General features: G+C 35.8%; 1 long non-coding RNA gene across 2 annotated transcripts in view; it reads right to left on the reverse strand.

Annotated features, from left to right (window-relative positions):
* The window catches only part of LOC137046278 (uncharacterized), a 145,492-nt gene that overhangs the window by 74,745 nt on the left and 48,309 nt on the right, over positions 1-22,438 (reverse strand). The window contains exon 4 of one of the 2 annotated variants that reach the window (XR_010898922.1): positions 8,455-8,556. The exons of the other annotated variant lie outside the window; for it this stretch is intronic. This is a non-coding gene — a long non-coding RNA (uncharacterized lncRNA). Of the gene's footprint in view, positions 1-8,454; positions 8,557-22,438 lie in introns of those variants that run through there. 2 annotated transcript variants of the gene reach the window in all.

The raw sequence follows: 22,438 nt of genomic DNA on the forward strand, positions 1-22,438 counted from the left end.
AAGACATAATACTGTAAAAGAAAAATTTATAATGACATGAGTAAATGACAAAATTTGAATTCCTTTAACAAACATTTCAAAACAAAACTCTAGATCAGATGTGAAAATATGCATGCTACATTATGATAATGTTGATTAAATACACTCTGCATCTCTCATGTTCCTTTTTCTCCCCCAGACACACCATCACAACCACGGCTGCCAATATTCTAATCGCTCTTATTAATTTTCTCGGTTTGATTAAACAAGGTGTGTGATGAAACTGCCCTCATTAGAGACGAGCGAACGTGCCAAATGTCTCTGTCTGTCTCTCTCTGGAGCTCCTGCAGTGTGATCTATTAGTGCAGTCAGTGCATCAGTGCACTCACTCTCACACACACACGCTGCATTTGTGCACACACTGCCCGAAACACTCCTGCACTAGTTCATGATGGCTCCGTTTAGCTAACAGAGATGCTTTTTCAGTCCTGCTCCTCTCTTACACACACACATATACACACTCTATATATATATATATATATATATATATATATATATATATATATATATATATATATATATATATATATATATATATATATATATATATATATATATATATATATATATATATATATATATATATATATATATGCAAGTGGTGCTTTATCAAGCTCCTGTATCTTCTCTTATCATGTAGGCTTTTAAACTCTTAAAGAGTGTCCATTACATTCTTGGTAATAAGATGAATGAACAGGATGTGCAGGAAATGTGTGCGTGTGCGTGCGGTCATTTCAGACACTAATGGTTTCGTTTGGATGAGCAACCAATTACCGCTCTGTTATTTTCTAGTGTTTTTTCCTGTCATCTTGAACTGTTTCAGGCTTTTTTTGTGCGTTTAAGTAGGTAATGGTGGGAAAAAACGATTCCAATGCATTACACAAAGTTTCAGTCCCTTTGGACTGTGAGCTGAGCTTAAGCTACTGGAAAACAGATTTAGCTCTTACTTTGGTCAGCAGCACCTCAATAATGAGCGGCTCTTGTTTTTTTTCTCCACTGCTTTGCTGCCCCTAGTGGAAGGTCTGATTATGGCAGCATGCCACAGCTACAGTTCAGTATGTTTTTATTAAAGTAATCTGAAGAAAGCTATCCACTAACATTCCTGTTAATCTCAAAAGGCAGCTGGCAGTTTACAGCACCTTAAGACTCGGCTGATGGCACAAGAGCAAGCACTAAGAAAATGCATGAAAAAACTAAATTAATCAGGCATTGATAATGTACCAAATATTAGTATTAGTAATATTATAAATATATACCTTTTTGCTGTTTTTATTTGCAACTGTATAATTGTTAACATTTACTATACTACCATGAAAGATTAGTAAAATAGTACAAAATCACAAATAATTTTAGTATTTATTTTACTATTATTTCCATGTAATTATAGTATAGTACATGTAAGCAATTGGTATTGTGTAATTGCAGCTATTTATATCTATATTTGGGATTCTATTATTTCACTAATATTTCATGGCATTATAGTACATGTAGCAATTGCTATTATAAAATGCCAGCTTATACATATAAACCAGCTATTATTTTATAGTATTTTAACACCCATTGCTATGAGATCCGTCATATTTTCTGTGACAGCACATTATTTTACATTATACTGCATTATATTTGTTGCAGATGACTTTTTCAGGGCACAGTTGCCGTCTCTGTAGATAGCTGTTGTTTTCTTTCCACCGTAGGTTTAGTGCTTCACTAATGGTGTAAACCATCATCTACTGATCAATACGAGAGAGAAACACTCTCTGCCCTCATGCGGGTTAAATTACAACACAATTCAACTAAGCCTCAGGGTGCAAACACATCACAGACATATTTTCTGCGCGTGAGAGCTGAAGTGAATATTTGGAGAGGATGATGCTATTATTTAATTCAGCTGCTGATTTGCGGGAATCAGATGGAGCATTTCAGACTGTTAATCTTCTCAATGGCTCTTTTAGGACGCCTCTGTTAGGCGACAGGAGTCGGTACATGTTGGTTTAGCAATGCAGGACATCCAATCATCTGACTTGTCTGCCTAAACTAATTCTGGTTTCTGACTAGATTTATGAATAAATGACATCAAACAACCAGCCTCTGACTTTGTGTGTCTGGTTATGCTTTGCTGCCCTGTGAGTGGTTTGGTGATTGGTGGAAAGAATAAAAATGGCACCTGATTAAGTGGGTTACAAGGAGTACAATTATTTATAAATGTCAGTCTTTTTATGACCCAATTTCTACTGAGAAATAAGCATCATACTCACAGTTCGCTTTGCTATTATTTACATGAGCAAAGCTTAAATCATTTTTTTTTGTCTTCTTATACATGATGTTTTGATGCCCTGAAAGAATATGTCTGAAACTAGTTTTTGTACACAAAACACTGTCTATGTATTGAAAGACTGGACATATTTAACAAACCTAATTATGTTGGCTAAGTAATTATAGGTTTACTCTAAAACTATTTTGAAAATACCTATCTTCAATCAAGTTTCCTCAAACACACTGTAACAAAGCTGTTAAAGGTGGGGTAAGTCTTATTTCAAAACAGTTTTAGAAAAAGGACAAGGGCCGAGTGGAATAACAAACTTGTAGCCAATCAGCAGGTAAGGGGCGTGTCTACTATTGATGGTGAGAAGAGCGCTCGCTCTCGCTCTGTGCACGTCATTATTCAACACGAGTCACACATGACGGATATTAGCCTAATATATGCTGCTTGACTATGCTCGTGTGTCATGTTCACTTGTTTGTCCATTTTCGATCGTATTGTGGCTCACATCAGTGATGATAAAGACCTGTTCATTTCCACACCGTATGGAGCATCTAAATCCCCTCACTGTGTGCTTCAAGCATCAGCTCACACAATGACTCCGACAAGTAAGATACTATACTCCTATTATATGTTTGTTTACTCTTTTCATGATCTATATAACCCTTATCCGGTCATAATTGTAATATGTCATTAGCTGGACTGTCGTGCTTGTGTTCTATAGAGTTGTTCATGAAAACCGTTTGATCGCTATCTCTAATCTTGTCATAATTGTAATATGTCGTTAGCTGGACTGTGTGCTTGTGTACTATCGAGTTATTCATGAGAACGGTTTGTGTGTGTTTTTGTGATTGCTGTAACTCTAATCTTGTCATAATTGTAATATGTTCGTTAGTAAAACTGTCTTACTCGTGTACCATCGAGTTGTTCACAAGAACGGTTTGTGTTTTTGTGATAGAAGGGATGACTTTTTCATTGAATATTCGACCTGGATTAGATACACCGAGATTCTGCCATAGCCGTTGATGCCTCTGGGTTTACGTATATATGTGGGGCGGTGCTATCAAAAAAAGGGGCGAGAACCTTTTGGGGGTAGGGGCGTGTTTGTTTTAGTGATTTGAAATATCAACAACGGTTACCAGATAGCACTTACCCCACCTTTAATACCAAGACCAAATCCAGGTTACAAGAGCTGAGCCTGGAAAACAGTTCTCTCTCACAGCTGGTTCTAATGCTTTGCCGATATTGTACTATATAAAACAAACATGGCAATAATACTAAAACTACAGATTAAAAATATAACCAATTTAAATGGAAAATACAGATGGAAGCCAGTCATAAAATGGAATTTAATGTATCATGCAGAATGTCACAGAACTTGTTACATTTCGGATGGTGCCTTTGAGAAGGAGAGGCTTCGTAGAGACTGGAACTAAAAAAAGCATTACTTACAAGAGTCAGAGCTGCAACAGTGTAAAATATGTGAAAAAATAATGTGTCTTTTGAACATTCAAGCATGAACACCTATTCTAATAGAGCCCAAAAACTCAATCAAGACTTTGTAAAAGAGCATAATTGGTCCTTTTAAAATTGTATTGCACTCTAAAAACGTCAATTATTAAAATGTTGGAAGAGCAAAAAAATATATGTTGAACTAATTTTCTTACTTGTGGTTAGTTAAGAAGACATATTATATTCTGCAAATATATATTTGAAAAGCATTGAATTAATTGATATTTTCAAATCCAGTTAACATTTAGAATAGCAAATGTTGACTGGACTAAAAAATGCAAATCTAGTCAATGTTTTATAAAAGTAAACAATATTTTACACACAATAGTTTACTACGGTAAATAGATCTTTGTTGGTGCTGTTGAAATGGGCTGTAAGAAACATTTGGAAATAGCCTCAGAACAACATTTGTGAAATTAGATGTATTTTCCATGTTATTTTTTGTATGATTAATTATCATAATTAATCTGCATTATGATAAGAAGATGGATCCTACAACACTTCTATTACATATTTAATATAACTATATCATTCATGAACATATGTAGCTAGTTTGTTGCATTTAATCTGCCTAATTTTAATGAATACATACAAGAGCTCGCCTAACTTCTCCAATTTGTATACGAGCAAATTTACTGAAACATGTCAAACGTCTAATGTAGGCCGCTATTTAGGGTTACGTGGTTGTGTTGAACGTGATTTTTCGTTCAACACATAGATGGACGTGATTTTTCGTGTTCCAGCTTGTGAAATTGTCCCGTAAAGTTAAGAGAGCGAGATAACCACGAATACTATGATAAAATGGCGCTCGTTTTCAAGCGGGACGAATTCTAAACAGCAAGAGAAAGAAAGCCATGTATGTTATAGTATAGGGGAAAAAAACTACTTTAGTTTGCAACTTTAGTTTACTCACACATGCAAGTTCATTCTTAATATTGATAAAATGTTTAAAGAGCATAATTAGAATTTTTATTTATTTATTAATTTTTCCCTTTCTCCAACAGGGTGTGACCAAGATATCCATTGATGCTGTCATCATTGCAAAGTTTCTCATCCAAGCCAGTCAGTTGTTCTTAAAGGGATAGTTCACCCAAAAATGACAATTCTGTCATTTAATCACCCTCATGTTGTTCCAAACCTGTGAGCTATGAGTTTCTTTGTTCTGCTGAGCAAAGAAAAATACTATGGTAGTGAAAGGTTGCTCTATCTGCTTTGTTAAAAACATTCTTCCAAATATCTTTTGTGTGCAGCAGAACAAAGAAAATCATACAAGATTGGAACAACATGAGTGCGAGTAAATGACAGAATTTTAATTTTTGGTGAACTATCCCTTTACCAGCTGAAACACTGACAAGAAGCAAGAATGCTCCACTGGATCTACTTTGACTGTGTGTGTATTTTCAAAACTAAAGGTGCATTAAAGACATTAAAGAGAAGTGACAAGGGCTTTGGTCATTGTTTTATTATTTAAAGAAATTTGAAATGAATTCTTATGGAAATGTATTGTTTGACAAACGTTATAAATGCAGATGATACAATGTGTTAAATTTGTTTTTATCCTCAGTATAACATTTTATGCATTTTATTGCATAACTATTTAAAAATGAAACCCCTAATTAAAACGTTTTAGTTGAATTAATTCTAAAAACAGGTTGAGCAAATGTACATTTTAATATTGAAGTCAAGTTTGAGCCAATTAAAAAATGTTAATTCAAGTAACAATTTCTAGTACGAAATTGAGTGAACGTAAAAAATCTGTGGAACTAGTTACTAAATAATAATTCGTTGAAAGCACTTGACATTTTTTACAGTGTGGTTACGTAAAACAGTTTGTTTGAAAAACTTGGAAAAGCTCATTAATACCTCTATAAGATCATGGTAATTTTTTGAATGGCTGAAAAACAACTTGAATCCAATTTGTCTAAGATAAAAAATAAAAAAAAATCCAAAATTAAAACATATCTATTATATCTGGATGTAAACATATACAGCCTACATAAAAGTTATGGATCAATTTGAAATGGATGGATAGATGGACAGACGGATGGACAGACAAACAGATGGGCCTAGGGATGGATGGATGGGCCTATGGATGGATGGATGGATAGACGGGTCTTTGGATGGATGGGCCTATGGATAGATGGATGGATAAACAGATGGACGGACGGACAGACAGATGGATGGATGGATAGACGGGCCTTTGGATGGATGGACCTATGGATAGATGGATGGATAAACAGATGGACGGACGGACAGATGGATGGATGGATGGATAGACGGGCCTTTGGATGGATGGACCTATGGATAGATGGATGGATAAACAGATGGACGGACGGACAGATGGATGGATGGATGGATAGACGGGCCTTTGGATGGATGGACCTATGGATAGATGGATGGATAAACAGATGGACTGACGGACGGACAGATGGATGGATGGATGGATAAATAAATGGAGACTTAAATAAATACATTTTTGCTACCAAAACATCTAAACAAATTCACATGATTTTGCTGACATAAAACAGAGTTCTTGTTTTGAAGCATTTGATTTTACTTAAGGTGACAGATCATGCTGGCAACATTTGCAGGGTGGCATCATAGCGTGATCACTGCATTTGGAAAATCAAAGGTGAAAAGAGCAATAAACAAAGTTTAAATATTCCGCAGAGAGGCGTTTCACAGGGCTCCGGCTCACTCCTGCCTTTATATTAATGAGTTTGGAGTGTAGTTGGAATTGGCTGCATCCTCTGGCCTCTCTGCAGGACACACAGATTAAATCGCTGCTCTTAGCAGGTGACCCGCTGCTCCTGCGGCCGACAGCATGACAGCCCGCAGTATTCTGGGTTTCATTACGTACAAGTGAAAAGCGGGAGATTACAAAGACCTGCACTACCCTAGAACATATTTCACATATACTGTGCTGCTACACATAGCACTGGAGAAATAAGAGTGAATTCAACACAAAACCAAAAGAAGAAAAAAAACCTATTTGAGTAAAGAAGACTACTTCATGACATTAATAGATGAATACATAAATTGTTTTTTTCACTTAATCATCATCACGAAATTAAAGTTACATTTAGCATTCAGATTTCTTGTTAAATAGGGCCATAACATGTTCTTGACCGGTTTTGTGAGATTCCCTCAAGGACTTTTGATATTTTTTTCATCAGTGTTTTAAAGATAATTGCTTTTGTATTGCAGTGTTTGTGACAAAGTACAATATTTTTATGCTTTTTTACATTTAACATGTAACATTAACACTAAATTCATTGCAGTATACCACTTTAAACAACATGTCATTGATTGTTGTGCAGGAAAGGAAGGTTGAGAGAGTGAGATAAAATAAATCAAGAGATGGTAAACAGTAAGATAACAGGACAGCTGATCTGACCATATTGATCTTTCCTGGCCAGATACAAACACACGGAAAATGAGAAGAGATTAACAGCAGGCCTGAGGGGCAAGAAAGGGCTCTGAAAGGCCAGCGTGTGCGTTTGAATTGATCTTAGAAACCACAGTGCTAAGTGGATGTCAAAGTAAAGCACTCTAATGCATGCGCCTCACACACTGATTATATGGAGGTCAGTATTGGAAACGGGACTCTAAAACGTCCTATCAATCAACCCCATTACAGTAAATGCATAATTGGTCAGTGATTAGTGGAGATTAGTTTGAGGGACACTGAAGTAAAAATTAAGATGAATGACCCTGAAGAACATATAAAGAGTCTCTCAGTGTCAACTGTCAACGCACACAAAATGAAAACAGAAGACATTAACATGTATGCTTCATCTCTGTCAAAATAAAAGTCCTGCTTTCGACACATTGGCCAAACAGAAAAATGTATTGGCCAATGTCGATAGTTAAAAAATTCTAAATACCAGTCTATATACACCAGTTGACCACTAGTAATGAATAAAAATTGTCCAACTAGTGATGTACTTCCCTATAACTTTCTGAAAAAAATTCCTAAACTTTCCTAAATGTCTAGAGAGTGATCCGGACAGCACCATGGAAAAAAGTAAATCAATTAATTAATTAATAAAGTACACAAAATAAAAATATGATTGAAAAACTCCAAAGTAGCAGAATTAAGCAAAACAATTTTTAAAGAAAAAAAATCTTTATATACAGGTATAGATGAAATTTAAGCAAAATAAATAAACTAAACAAAGTCTGCAAAAAAGGCCCAAAATAGAATAGACTAGTCATTGTCTGATCACTAAATAAGATATTAAAAATGATTCCATAATTAAAATAATAAAATAAACATTTTATAAAATAACAATGATAGATTGAATGATAGAAGAATGATAGATTTGAAAAAAAATGATAGAAGATAGAATGATAGAAGAATGATAGATTTGAAAAAAAGAGTAAAATCTCTAACATTATTCTAGGATACAAAGAAACACTCTCCTAAATTAACAAATCACCCTTACATACAATATTTAGTATATAGCCGATACCATGTCACAGATGTGGCACATAGTACTGTGAAATATTCTTGGCAAAACTGCTTAGTGACGTCTAACTACGAGCTGAAAATAAGATGAGATGAGTCCTTGAGTGTAGCAGGAAGCAGATCATGCGGATCGAGATCAGACAAGGACACACAGATGCGATTAATATGGAGGTCTTGATGTTCTCATCGCTCTCTCTGCCCCCATCAGCAAAATTCATCATTTTTACACTCACGGCCTGTACAAACCCCGTCATCTCCAATCTCCCTGAATCATCTGGATAAAACAATACACAGAGAGTCATCTATCAAACACTCGCAACTTCTGTATGAATATGGATTTCATCTTGAATGCATTAAGCCAATAGCTACTTAATATTCTGAATATTTAAATGCTTAACAGCGTTTATGGTGAGTGCAAAGCATCAGATTAAATCACACATGACGTCGATGCACTTCAAAGGTCTGAGATCACTGAGATGTGACAAATGCAGAGGGAGGACAACAAGACAGAGGTTGAAAAGTGCATACACACAAGAATTGTAGAATCCCTCAGAAAACACTGTGATCAAACCAGGAGTGACGCAGGCAATAAAAGCCACTGGTCCATGTTAACCTATCGATCTGCTACAAATCCTAGTACGCTGCCTACCCAGGGAGCAGTTTATAGTATTGTAGGCACCCTTCTGAGGCGAAGGCCGTTTTAAAGTAATGCTGTCTTCTAAAACCAAGAGTTCCTATTTTGACCACAATCGGAAGCCATAGAAGAAGTGATTCAAGATGGAAATTCTCATGATGTGAATTTAATAATTCGTCTTAGCCGTGACCCAGATGTGCTGAAGGAAGAAAAATGGGCATTATAACATCACGGAGAGAAGAACTGCAAAAAGATGAAAAACACTGGCATGCTGGAGAGCGGACTGTCCTTATGCAAGAGCCTCTTCAGGGCATCTTGCAGTTCTTCTCTCTGTGATGTCATAATGCCCAATTTTCTTCCTTCAGCACATCTGGGTCACGGCTAAGAAGAATTATTAAATTCACATCAAGCAATTAAATACTGCTAACATCTGTCTATCGAGAGACGGTTTCACGAAAGCATCTCAGCACCTACTGCGGAGGCATAAAAGCGTTTATGCAGCAATCGCTGGTTTGTCTCATCATTCTGCCTCACAGCCACTAAGAGAGAAATGCAATACGAGGACAAGAGAGGTCGGGTGGAGGTATGAAATAACGGTTGAATAAAACGTGAGACGTTCAGCAGTCCTTCTCTTGTTTCTCGCCGCGAGAATGTGAATCCATTCATTTCTGCTCCTGATCCATTCCCCTCTCTCGCATACATTAGCGAAAGCCACATCAGTCCCTGGGACACACACACTCTTTCTGTGGCAGATAATAGATTGTCTCTGTCACAACACCAGCAGGCTCAAACTTGCCACTGAATCTAAGGGGGGTCGTCTCAAGGGCATTGGCAGTGTGTGTGTGTGTGTGATAACATTAGGCTGAGAAGCTGTGAAGTTATATTTGCTTTGAAACAAACATGATTTATAAGAGTTTTCAAAGGTCATTGAACAACCCCTGATAGCTAATAATGGGAGTTACTGATATAAAATGACAAATATGTGCAGACAAGATAAAAAGGTTATGCTTTCCTCACCTGATGCTCAACTTCACACAAATCTACATACGGTTCACAAGCTTTTGCAAAACAATACAATTTATTTAGATTGGCTGGCTTTTTACTTGGAGTCAGCAAAAGAGCTCATTTACAATATGGCAATGAGGTCTTTTAAGAAGTTCACAAAAAACATTTCTCTCAATATGTATCTTAAAAGAACAAGAACAAATCGTGTTTAAATCATTTAAATAAATAAATAAATGTTAATTTTAAATTAAATCAATAACTTACTGCAATATGTTTTTTTTTATCTTGAATGTGCGATTATTCCAAAAAATGACATTGTTATCAAAAATTATTATTACTACTACTCTTATAATATTAAAAATGATGATGATAACAATAATAATAATAATGTTAATAATAATAATACAAGTTTGGTCACTTCATATGTGGTCAGATAAAAACTTGCTGTCATTACTACTACTACTAATAATAATAATAAATAATATAAAAGTTTGGTCACTTCACATGCAGTCAGAAAAAAAAACTATTTGATTACAAGATGACTCATCCTAACAAGCAAAAATAATCTTATAAACATCTTGAAATGGAAATCGCTTATCACTTATTTGAAGTGGAAAGAATCAAACCCAAAGCTGCCAATCATGATTAGATGGGATTTCGCTAAATTAAACTGTTTAACTAATATCATATAGTATCTGATTCAAATGCATGCTCACAGACTCTCCCCAGGGCGATTGCAAGAGCAGATCACAGCCATGAAAAAAGCCTGGATTTAAATGAACATTCCAGATTAAAAAATTAATATTGCAGAAAGTTCCATCCAAAGTATTTCGGCATTACAGGTTTTCATGTGGCGGCGACGCAGCGCAAACAGACAGAGGATTATTCTTTAATCTCATTATTAAAAGATTACATTTATTTCTCTGATCTGCATCAGAAACAGTTATGAAATAATAAAAGCATTTAGGAGATGCGGCTTCAGGAGATTAGCTTTCAAACACATGACCAGGGTACGAGCAAACTTACTGGAAGCCTAATATGAATTTGTAATCTTTCATTTGAAAGAAGTCTCCCTTGCATTGAACACTTACTAGACTGATGTCGCTTTTAAAAATGCCTGTCCTTTCTAAAAGAATAAGCTGCATTGACCAGAAGACAAAAAATTCAATGCACTAGTTCTGTTCATCAATCAACCTGTACTGTCAAATCAGTCGTCTGCATTTATAGTCCATTCCTCAAATTTCAATAGTCTGAGACTTGTTGCTATAAAAAGCTGTGTCCCAAACGACGCACTATACAATATGTACTTATGCACTATGCATTCAACTGTGCAGTTTATGAATTTTTGTCATTATTATTATTTTGTTAATAAAGCCCCTTCTTTTTTCATTGAATCAAGGGCATCATCTGGGTATTTAAAGAACAAATTTTCTTTTTGGAATTTTCAGTGTGAACACACCACTCCTACACTTTATACCACAAAACGTCAATGAATAGTGCATAAGTACTCGAATAAGGACGCACCTTACGCTTAGCACTGCACATGCGCATTTGCTGGTCTAACCTGAAAAATATGCTTTTTAACACTATTTGAGCATAAGAAACAAAATTTATGGGACAGTTCATGTCAGATTTTGTTGCTTATTTGCATCTGAAAATGTTTTTAATTGTGAGTTCAACAAGTAGCTTTTTGATATTTCAGGATTCCAACATTTAAGTAGATAGGACTTGGTCTTGGATGCCTGATATAGTTGCCAGGAGGCTTGCAAATATGGCCGTCGAGTGAACAGACATTCCTTGTAAGGGACTTTGACCTTTTGATCTAATAATAACTTAAGCAAGAAGTTATCTGAAAAATCTGAAAAGCCAGAAATGGAAAGACTATTTAAACAAGCTGCTAGAAATTGCAAACAAAACTCAAATACATACTATTTTAGCATGATTGGGGGAAAAAAAAAAACACTCACAAAAAAGGGCCAGTTAGAAACCGCAAGTAGTACAATTCCCTAGCTACAATTCAAAAAGTCAACAATTGACAGCAAAAATAAAAAGGCAGTTACCCCAAAAAACCAACAGATTATGTTAAAATGTAAATGTTGCTCATGTAGTTTCAGATTTGTTTGCACCAGTTCTGCTCGATAGGAGACACTGCGAGCGGCTGTTTACACAGTAAACACTGTTGTACAGAGGTTTACAAGAATACACTTTTCTTTCTGTTGTTCTACTGCTACACAAATGAAACAAAGACATTTGTCAAGGGCGAAGACTAAAGAATGCAAAAGAGACTGTAGATATTCAAGTCATCACAGCCTGAACCTAAACCACACACACACACACACACACACACACACACACACACACACACACACACACACACACACACACACACACACACACACACACAATAGAAGCTTGTTTCCCTCACATAATAAAAACAATCAAAAAGGTAATTGTAACATTTTATCTTACAAATATGTTGTTGTTTTTTTGTCATAATTGCAAGTTCACACCTTGCAATTGTGAGATATAGTCAGAATTTCAAGATATAAACTCCCAGTTTTGCAAATTATAAAGTCAGAATTGTGTGATATAGTTCCAACTGCGAGTAATAAAGGTAGAATTGTGTGATATAAATTGCAATTGCAAATAATAAATTCAGAGATTTTTTTTTATTCAGTGGCGACAAGCTTCCATACTTAACTTCAGTTGTACAGAAAAAAAGGAACAAAAAATTACTAACAAGATCTGGGAAAGAATCTTATGATCGGGCTTAAATTAACTGACATCAGTCCTGGAACATATTTTAGACCTAACAATGCATAAATAAAAACCTTTCCACTCCTCTTAAATGAATGGGATGTGTCTGAAGGAAAAGGTAAATCTAATTACCGACAGCTGAACACAGAGAAGTAATTAGCAGTGATCTGTGAGCATCTGAGACCTGTAATGAGAGCTGAGATGAACTCTTCTGTGCTTTCATTCACCTGCTGTGAACTTCACTCAATCTTTCTTCCAGCTCTGTTTCTGAACATCAAAAAATGTCCTAAAGTTATTGGAGAAATATTTGCCTCTGAAATATGAAGCAAATTCATTTTGTTGCACTTCACAGGATGAATTGATGTTGACAAAAACTGTTCTCTGATGCAGATAATCAAGAGCGATTCAAGATGGTTTCATCGGGCAGGAGATCGATTTGTTTAAGAAAAACTCCTCAGGGGATTTTCAAACTGTAAAGGTTTAATAATAACTTAAAGGTGCTCCTGTAAACCATCAGAATCAGATGACAAGTTGTGACAAGAGATTTAAAAAATGTCTGTATATTGTTGGCAATCCTTTATGAAATCCATTTACTGTATTTTGTACTGCAAGTTACAAAAGCTATAAATACTACAGTAGCCAGAAAGTGCTAACAAAAGACATAATTACGATGTGTTCAACTGTAGAATGTTTAACAATGCATCTTAAAGGGATAGTGCATCCAACATGTTGGTGTCTTTGTTTCTTCAGTAGAACACAAATTAAGATTTTTAACTCCAAAGGTTGTGTAAGTCATATAATTATGTGAATGGGTAACATTCTATAAGAGCAAAAAAAAAAAAAAAACATGCTTATGCTGGCTACACACCAAAAGATAATCGGGCTGATTTTGCGCTGATTTCCCCCCTTCCGACAATCCTAGCTCGGTCCCGATTATCCTGATGGCTCTAGAGATTATCTTATCAGATTTTCCTGTGGTGTGAAGTGTGTTAAGAGTGTCCGGACCTGCTCGGAATAACGTCGGAGCCGTCCCGATCGCGAATCGTAAATATTCAACATGTTGAATATTTACGATCAGAAATCCTGATGTGTGGGGGGATCCCGGAGGACAAACGTGCGCGCACTCACGTGATACAAAAGAATATCCAATCAGAAAGCAGGCTACGGTGTAAGTAACAGTTCTATTTAATTCTAACATATCTTCAAACATTGTCTAATAACATCATAGATTCATGGACTATAAAAACAATTATTTAAAGTTTATTTAAACGTGCAGTATGCAACTTTTGGCCACTAGGGGTCACTCATTCAACAGACGTACTTTGATGACGTCGGGAAAGTGCGTGGGCTCATGGGAGTTGTTGTCATTATTGCCACTGTCAACCAGCGAATCTGGCATCTCCAGCAGAAAACATGTTCACTGACAAGGTAATTGTTATATTACATCTCTGTTATTGTTAAGTTTAGTCACGGCTTTTCACTTTATATAATGTCAATCTAATGAAATAGCAGCGAGCTACCGTTACTTAACAAACTTATCAGTAACGTTAGCTAATGTGTGAGACAGAATGTTGTGCGGGCGGTGGCTATGTCAACATACCTATAAGTTGGTAGGCTATGTTGACATATTAACCGCGCATCATAATTTGAGTTACTCAAATTATAGATATGTTGACATGGCATCCGCGATTGTCGAACATTCTGTATATCAACTGTTCAATAAGGAAATACATTTCAATTTAGTATATCATTACCAACATAAAACAGTAAATGAGAGAACCAGCACCAGCAATACGTTGTTCATTGGAACACGTGCTGTGTCGCTCCCCACGTTCATCAATCATTCTAATAAACATTTATTTTGGAACTCAGAGATATATGAATAAGTAGATAATTATTAAATCGATATTATATGTAGCTAGTATTAACATATGATAAAAGTGACGGTCACCTTATATTAATTGACCAAGATAGTGGCATATTACCTTATGAAGCTAACGTTACTTTCTCCAGCTACATATAAAACCAATAATAGCTAGTCCATCTGCGTTTTACACATGACATCATCGTGTCACCAAATATACGGATAGAAATATACTTTTGAATCAGTTTTAAAAAGTCTCAGTTTCAGTCTCCAAAAACACAGAATCCGCCTGTTTGAAAAGCCGATGCAATACAAAATGTATACGTATTCAGCTAAACGCGTCTCAATGTGGTCAAGATCGCTATGCAATATGCAAACATACAGCATGTTATGATTATATGATTATTATGTTAGCTGAATGGTTACTTATATTACCTGTTTATTAAAACGAAAGCGAGATCAGCATCTCTCTGCAGTCCGAGCTTGTCACGAAGATTTCGCCAACTTTCAAAGGCTTCTCCAAGGTTTACACGTCTCTTGCTTCTTCTACTGTCCCAAAATCTTCTCGGGTCATTTTTTTTCACCCGTACGTTTGCGCTTTGTTGAGCTGGCAAAACGTACAGGCAAAGAGTAGTCATGATCCATTATCATACAGACTTTTTTTATACGGGTGTTCCCCTTATACTGTCAGTGTTCCTCTTTGAGTTTGGCGGTTCCGCCCATAGATATCTATGGTTCCGCCGAGTTCCGCAGGAAGACGCAAACGTGGATATAACGTGAAAGACGGGCGACATAACGGAAATAAAGACACGGTCCGTGTCATCGAATTAAAATATTAATTTCTCTGGATTTAGAAGTTAATTGGAACTGTCGGGATAATGTAAACACACAACTTTAAAAAATATATAACATAGATATAGTGATCTTTTATATTTTTAATGCTGAAACATTACATATTGTGCCTTTAATAAGGCAATTTCAAAGAGAATAATATCTATTTTTCAAGAGACACCTGAGAACAACAAATATTAAAAAAGAAAACAGCAGTGTGAATTTTTCTTTTACCATACTAGCTCACTCTGTAACATGTAGGCTACAGACTGTCCCCGCTGTCTCAACCCAAACACTTTTTTTTTTCTTTTGAGTGAATTTTCTGTGAGAATCATTCCAAAGGCTATCATCACGATTTCTTCCTCATCCGCCATGCTTATTCTGAGGCCGAAGACACACTGCAAGCATGGCGTTTCTGCTGCGTGTCAACTGCGTGCCGCTTTGCCTTTGCACACAGAAGCGTGTCTTATAGAAGAATTGGCCTATACTTCATGTTTACTTCATGTTAAACACAATAACCTACTGATACAGCAAAGACAACGTCGGCACTCGGCTGTATTGACCATACATATCTATGGTATTGATGGCAAAATAGGCTGCAGAATATTTTGTTCTGTATTGACGTGCAATATTTAAAAAAATTGATAATTGTTATTATTTATTTAAATTACAGTTATATTTGCATTTATGTCACAACCTAAATACTTTCAAACATCAAAATGTAATTTATAAATAGGCTATGTAGCCTATTTGTCAAAATTACATCTAAACATATTTTACTACATTGAAAAAAAAATGCTCTAGGCTATTTAGTATTTTTTTTCTTGTTCCAGTCCAAATATATCTAAAAATTCTTAAATCAAGATGCATTTACTAGATACGCAAAATGACAGAAGATATTTTTGCTTGTTTTCTAGGGAAAAAAAAAAAAATCAACATTAAGTGAGATGATCTGCCAGTGGGGTGAGAAAAATACATCATAACAATAATCTGGATGGAAACAAGATTTCAGTCAGAAACTAGATTATTTTTCTCACCCCATTGGCAGACAATTGTGCCTTTTTTAAGCAAAAACTCAAAAAAAATATTTTTTTTATTTTATTTTCAACAAAACAAGAAAAAATAGCTTATGTCGTTTTTCTTATCTGGTAAATGCATCTTGATTTAGATGAACTGTTTTGTGAGCATAAACACACACTGCTAGATGATAAAATGTTGGATGTAAGGATGTCAGAACAATGTGTTTAAAAAGTATATATATATATATATATATATATATATATATATATATATATATATATATATATATATATATATATATATATATATATATATATATATATATATATATATATATATATCACAAAGATAAATGTCCTGCCTGTTGTTGATTAATCCCAGCAGTGAGATTCTACAATGTTGTATGTAGTCATGTTGCTGGAAATTGAATAATCGTTGTCCCAATGTGCAGTGATTCAGGGTCTTACCAGAGCACGGATTCGTGTACACAATCTACTGATTCACAAGCTCTGGGACTAGGGAGCTGATTGAGACAGACACAGAATCACTGCATGTTGTATAAATGGTAATTTAAAGCCCCAATAAACATGGAGACACGTTTAGCTGTGTATGAAAAAATGTAATATCATATCAGCGGTTCATGCAGACGGATTCCGGCATTTCGGAGCCTGAAACCAGTATTTTTTAAACCGGGTCCTAGAGTGGATCAATCTGAAACTGACACCCTTGCGGTTTCGTGTGTACAGCTAATCAGTATATTTTGTGAAACGGTTACGTCATCACACAACGTCTCGCACTGTAAAGACTAGAAGGAACACAGCTACGGCCACTGGATATGCACATATCAATATTGCGCCATTTAATGACTGTATTTGCTAGACTGGGTAAACTCAATCTGATCTGCCGGCGATTCGATTTTGCACTGCAGCTCAGTCTGGAAACCTGTATATTTATTTCTACTGCTTCTGTTACACTTTTGTGGGAACCAATCACAGGCTTATCCACCTGGCCTCACACCTCACTTCTGACTGTTGCTGTTCCCCTTCGAGCACCAATTACAGTGCCACTTACTGGTCTGACATGTACACCACATTGTCTTGAGTCAGTTTCAGTGGTTTCGCGGGTACGCAGATATTTCTTGAGACGAGGGAAAAAAAAGATTGGATAGGGAAAGCTCTGGCTTCGTGTGGATGTGGCCTAAGCTTCTGAGAGAAAAAAAAATCAAATAGTGATAGAAAACGCAGCGATTGGAATGGAGAACATAATATTATTATTACCTTTATAGTCTCAAAAGTCCATTCAGGATAAATTTGATAGTACAGATGACAATATAAGTATGCACAATGCTTTAGCATTTATGTAAACTTATTGATAAATGTGGCGCCCCTAAAAATGTATGGTTTATGGTTTTTGTGCCCCTAAAGTTTACGACACAGAGAAACATAGCCCAGCCAAGAAAATGAAAATCACATGAAAGAAAAATTGATCTTATCCCCCAAAAAAACCCATTAACCTTGTAATTGAAAACAATTACATTAATTTATATGTATATTAAATACCGGTAAATAAAATGAAATGTATACATATACACCTAGGATGACTTGAGGGTGAGTAAATCATGAGGTAATTTTTATTTTTGGGTGAACTATAGCCTGACAAGCCAGACCCACATCAAGATGTTTGGTCTGCAAACTCACCATTGACAGGGCTCAATCCGAGGGGCGGATAAACGGTTGTCTTTCAAACTCCCTCTGCACGTGTTAGGATAGCGCTACAACCAACCAGAGCAACGAAGGTGAAACAGAGCTTGTTGATCGATTAAACATTCACCGTATCCGGTCGGCAAAACTCCGAACACATCTTCCCTTTTTAAGAATGACTCAATTCTCAGAGAAAAGCTTAACTCCAACTCTTCCCAGAGTCGCGGTCAAAGCTGATTCGAAAGACCGCCAGTTTTTGTGTTTACTAGAAGCACGCAAACGCAACTCGGCCGTCGTCATTATGGCCCCGCCCACCGACTCTATACACGATGTGATTGGCCCGGAGAGAGTTTGGCGTTTACAGCTCAGAAGTGTATTGAGAGTTGCTAGACGACACTCGCGGGCAGATTAGATTTCCTGCCGCTAGGGATCGTCTAGATTTCTAGGCTAGGTGAACTAACCCGTTAAGAGTGAAACCATAGGCATATACATATTATATGTGGAAAAAGTTGGATATACTTGTAAATATCCAACTATATATACAGAGTGCTGTGATAATTTATATTTTGTACTAATATGAATATTCCAGCAGTTGAGATTTTCTATAGTATATAATCACTTTACATGAGTATACTACTGTATGTATGTGTGTGTGTTTAAAGTTGTATATTCTTGCAGTATACTCATCTTGATTTATTGAGATGTGCGATAATATAGTTTATTTTGCGATAATATAAACAATCACAGAGCCAAGATATCAAAACGAGGTGAACAGACAAGTAAAGAGCATATTAATAAAACATTGTTTACAAAAATCCACCCACAGAAAAAAAAAGGAGCATAATTTGCATGGATATGCATGTATAGTAACAAAAATATAATTCTAACCTTGTTCCTTTTAAAACCATCTAGCTCACTATAAATGCAAATTCCTTTAATCATGTTTTTTTCACTTCAGAAATCATCTAATGTATTTTCAAAATGCCATTATTTTTCCTCACCAGGCTACTTTGAGAGACACCTCATTTGAAATCATACAGGCATGCTAAAATCTTTCACCAAACGCACTGACCCTGAGAGAAACCCGTCCTGATTTATGCGTCTCAAAACCGTGTTTCCACAGCTACCGTACACAAACTCTAATAACCAACCTCATCTTCTCACTGCTGTTGTTTTGTGCATCTATGATCTTAGAGAATCTCTGAGGGTTACTGTCATCAGTAGCCTGCATGCATAGTTAATGAAATCACTGAGCCAGTTTATCAGCATTCAAACCTACACCAGAGACAGAATAAGAACGAGCCGTTCTTATAAAAAAAATACAGTGCAAATTATAAAATGTTTAACATTACAGCTTTAAAAAGAAAAAAATATCCAGCAGACATACAGTATTTGTAAAGACATCACCTGGACTGTACAATACAATATACTCTGGTGGTACACAACTGCTGGGTTATGACCTAAACATTTGCTGTATTCTAGAGATGGAGAGATATTTCAGATAGAGACAGGATAGCAAACATATAATAGGCTTACCAACTTAAAGTAAGGAAGATAAAACACTTCTCTTATCATTAATGTTGAAGGCCATGCTTTCAAGCACACTTTGTATTTTGGTGCAATTTCATCTGTCTTGGCAATTTACAACGACACCAGCATAATTAAAACTAAAACAAAAGCAAAATATGACCCATGGGATTCAAGCACTAAATGGTAAAAACTTGCATTCAAGATTCTTGAATGATAGTAAACACCTGTCTGAGGCATTCCCAAGATGGCCGTCAGGTGAACTAACTTTCTTCAAAGAGAAATACAGTTCATACTAAGTTTAAACATACACACACATAAAAACATTGTTTTCCAGCCCTCAAGAAATGATCAAATACAGTTTCCTACCTGTCTTCATGCATTTCCCGTTGAAATAGGAAGTTACAACACAGCTCAACAAAACTTAGCAGCTTGTCATGGCAGTTCAGTGTTAGGTGGATTTAGGGAGGGCCATTTTCAATGTAGAGAGAATCAGATTGGTTGAGGTAGGTGTTCAATGTGTGTGTGAGTATGTGTCCTGGTAATTTTCCACCCTAGGTTATGGGGAGAAAAAATATCCCCATAAAGATGGCAATATCCAAAATCCTTGTCCTTGTGAGGACATTTTTGTTCTCCGTGAGAAAGTGACGTTTTTTGGAAATGTAAAAATGCAGAAAGTTTTCTGCAATGTTTAGGTTTAGGGCAGGGCTATTCAAATCTTACCCTGGAGGGCCAATGCAGTGCAGAGTTTAGCTCCAACCTTAATCAAGCACACCTGAAGATGCTAATCAGTGACTACGTTTACATGGACCGCAGTAATCTAATTATTAACCTTATTCTAAATAAGACAATATTCTGTTTAAGGTGTTTACATGAGTTGCTTTTAGAGTGCTCCGTTCATGTTCCCGTTTTACATGTGATAGATCATAGATCCATTATGGCACGTCATTACGTCCCCATGCCACGCTACGTTCTCCAACATCCAATCATAGCGTGACTTTGGCAGGTCTGTTAATTTTATGGGCTCAGGAAACCCGCTAACTTCACCTGCGGGTGTCGCTGTTGGACAGTGTTACTTTACATTAAGAAGTATAAAAAACATGCGTTTTTATAATGTTTTATATACATTTACGTTGATTTATTTTTGTAATATTATGTATTGTCTCTTTCTGTTTTTTTGAAGAGACACTACCCCTCTTTTACTCCTTATTGACAGCCTACATTTAGAATAATAGCTTTGATTAATGATGAAAAAGGTTTAAAAATCGTGACTGTTTGGATTGTTTTTCCTGCCGTCGAGCCACAGGCGTTCACTGAATGACGCATCTGGTTCAAGATTACAGATACAAACTTATTGTATTTTACTTTTACAATGAGCATAATAATTACAACAAAAATAAAAAATATATAGAAAGGATGCAGTGATCAAAATGCGGCGAAATCTCCGTCACGACATTAATAGTTAGATTAAGGTGTGTACATGTCTCCGATAATGCGACTAAAATAGGCATACTCCACATGTCTTAATCCGATTTATGTGTAGTTAGATTATGACTTTAATCAGATTAAGGTAATTAGAAATCGCTGTCTACATGGTAGCCTCTTAATCAGAGTATTGTCTTAATCAGATTAATATCGGAGTATTGTTGTCAATGTAAATGTAGTCAATGTCTCCAGGATCATTAGAAAATCACAGGTTGGTGTGTTTGATCAGGGTTGGAGCTAAACTCTGTAGTGCATTGGCCCTCCAGGGGAAGATTTGAATAGCCCTGGTTTAGGGGACAGAAAATACAGTTTGTATAATATAAAAATCATTATGTCAAAGGAATGTCCCCATAAAATATGAAAGCACTGTGTGTGTGTGTGTGTGTTTGTGAGTTATCTTTTAGGCATAAAGGCTATCTTTTAAATCTAACAGGTATGGAAATAAAAAGCGAAAAGTTTAAAGTAAACAAAGTAACACGTTTTTTTAAGCATCTGTTGGTAACTAATAAAAGCAAACTGGCGTGATTTGAGAACACTGTAATACCAATGCGATTCTCATGGGATACTCTGGCCTGAGAATGAAGACGATGAAGACCTTTTTTTAGAACAAGTGTGTATGTGTGTGTAAATGCGTGATATTGGCACACTGTCACGCTAAAACCTCACACCTGTCTTCTAAAGGAGAAACCCCTCGTGAGTCTAACACTTCTGTGGGCGAGACAGAGGAATGTGAGACTGCCGTTTTCTGTCAGCTAACGTGTGTCCTCACTTCAGGTGACTCAGTGACAAAACATGTCTCTCTTACTCCGCTTTTGTTCATTTGATGTCTGATTTACAAATCACTCTCATCTTTCGCACATTTTTGTTTTGTTTTGTTGTTTACGCTCTCACACCTGTTTCTCAGAAGTGTCTTTCCACACTGTAAACAGTGAGAATAATTTTAACCAAAAATTTGCACATTTACATCATTTTGGTAACTATAGGATACCTTACCATTTATAGTAAAATATTAAATTTTAAAGAATGTACATGTTATTTTACTCTAGAATATTATACAATTTTAAAATTAATTATATATATATATATATATATACATACATACATACATACACACACACACACACAGTGTCACGTGTGTGTGTGTGTGTGTGTGTGTGTGTGTGTGTGTGTGTGTGTGTGTGTGTGTGTGTGTGTATGTATATATATATATATATATATATATATATATATATATATATATATATATATATATATATATATATATATACACACACACTCACCTAAAGTATTATTAGGAACACCTGTTTAATTTTTCATTAATGCAATTATCTAA

This window comes from Pseudorasbora parva, chromosome 18 (assembly GCF_024679245.1).
Source record: "Pseudorasbora parva isolate DD20220531a chromosome 18, ASM2467924v1, whole genome shotgun sequence".
NCBI classification, from domain to species: Eukaryota; Metazoa; Chordata; class Actinopteri; order Cypriniformes; family Gobionidae; genus Pseudorasbora; species Pseudorasbora parva.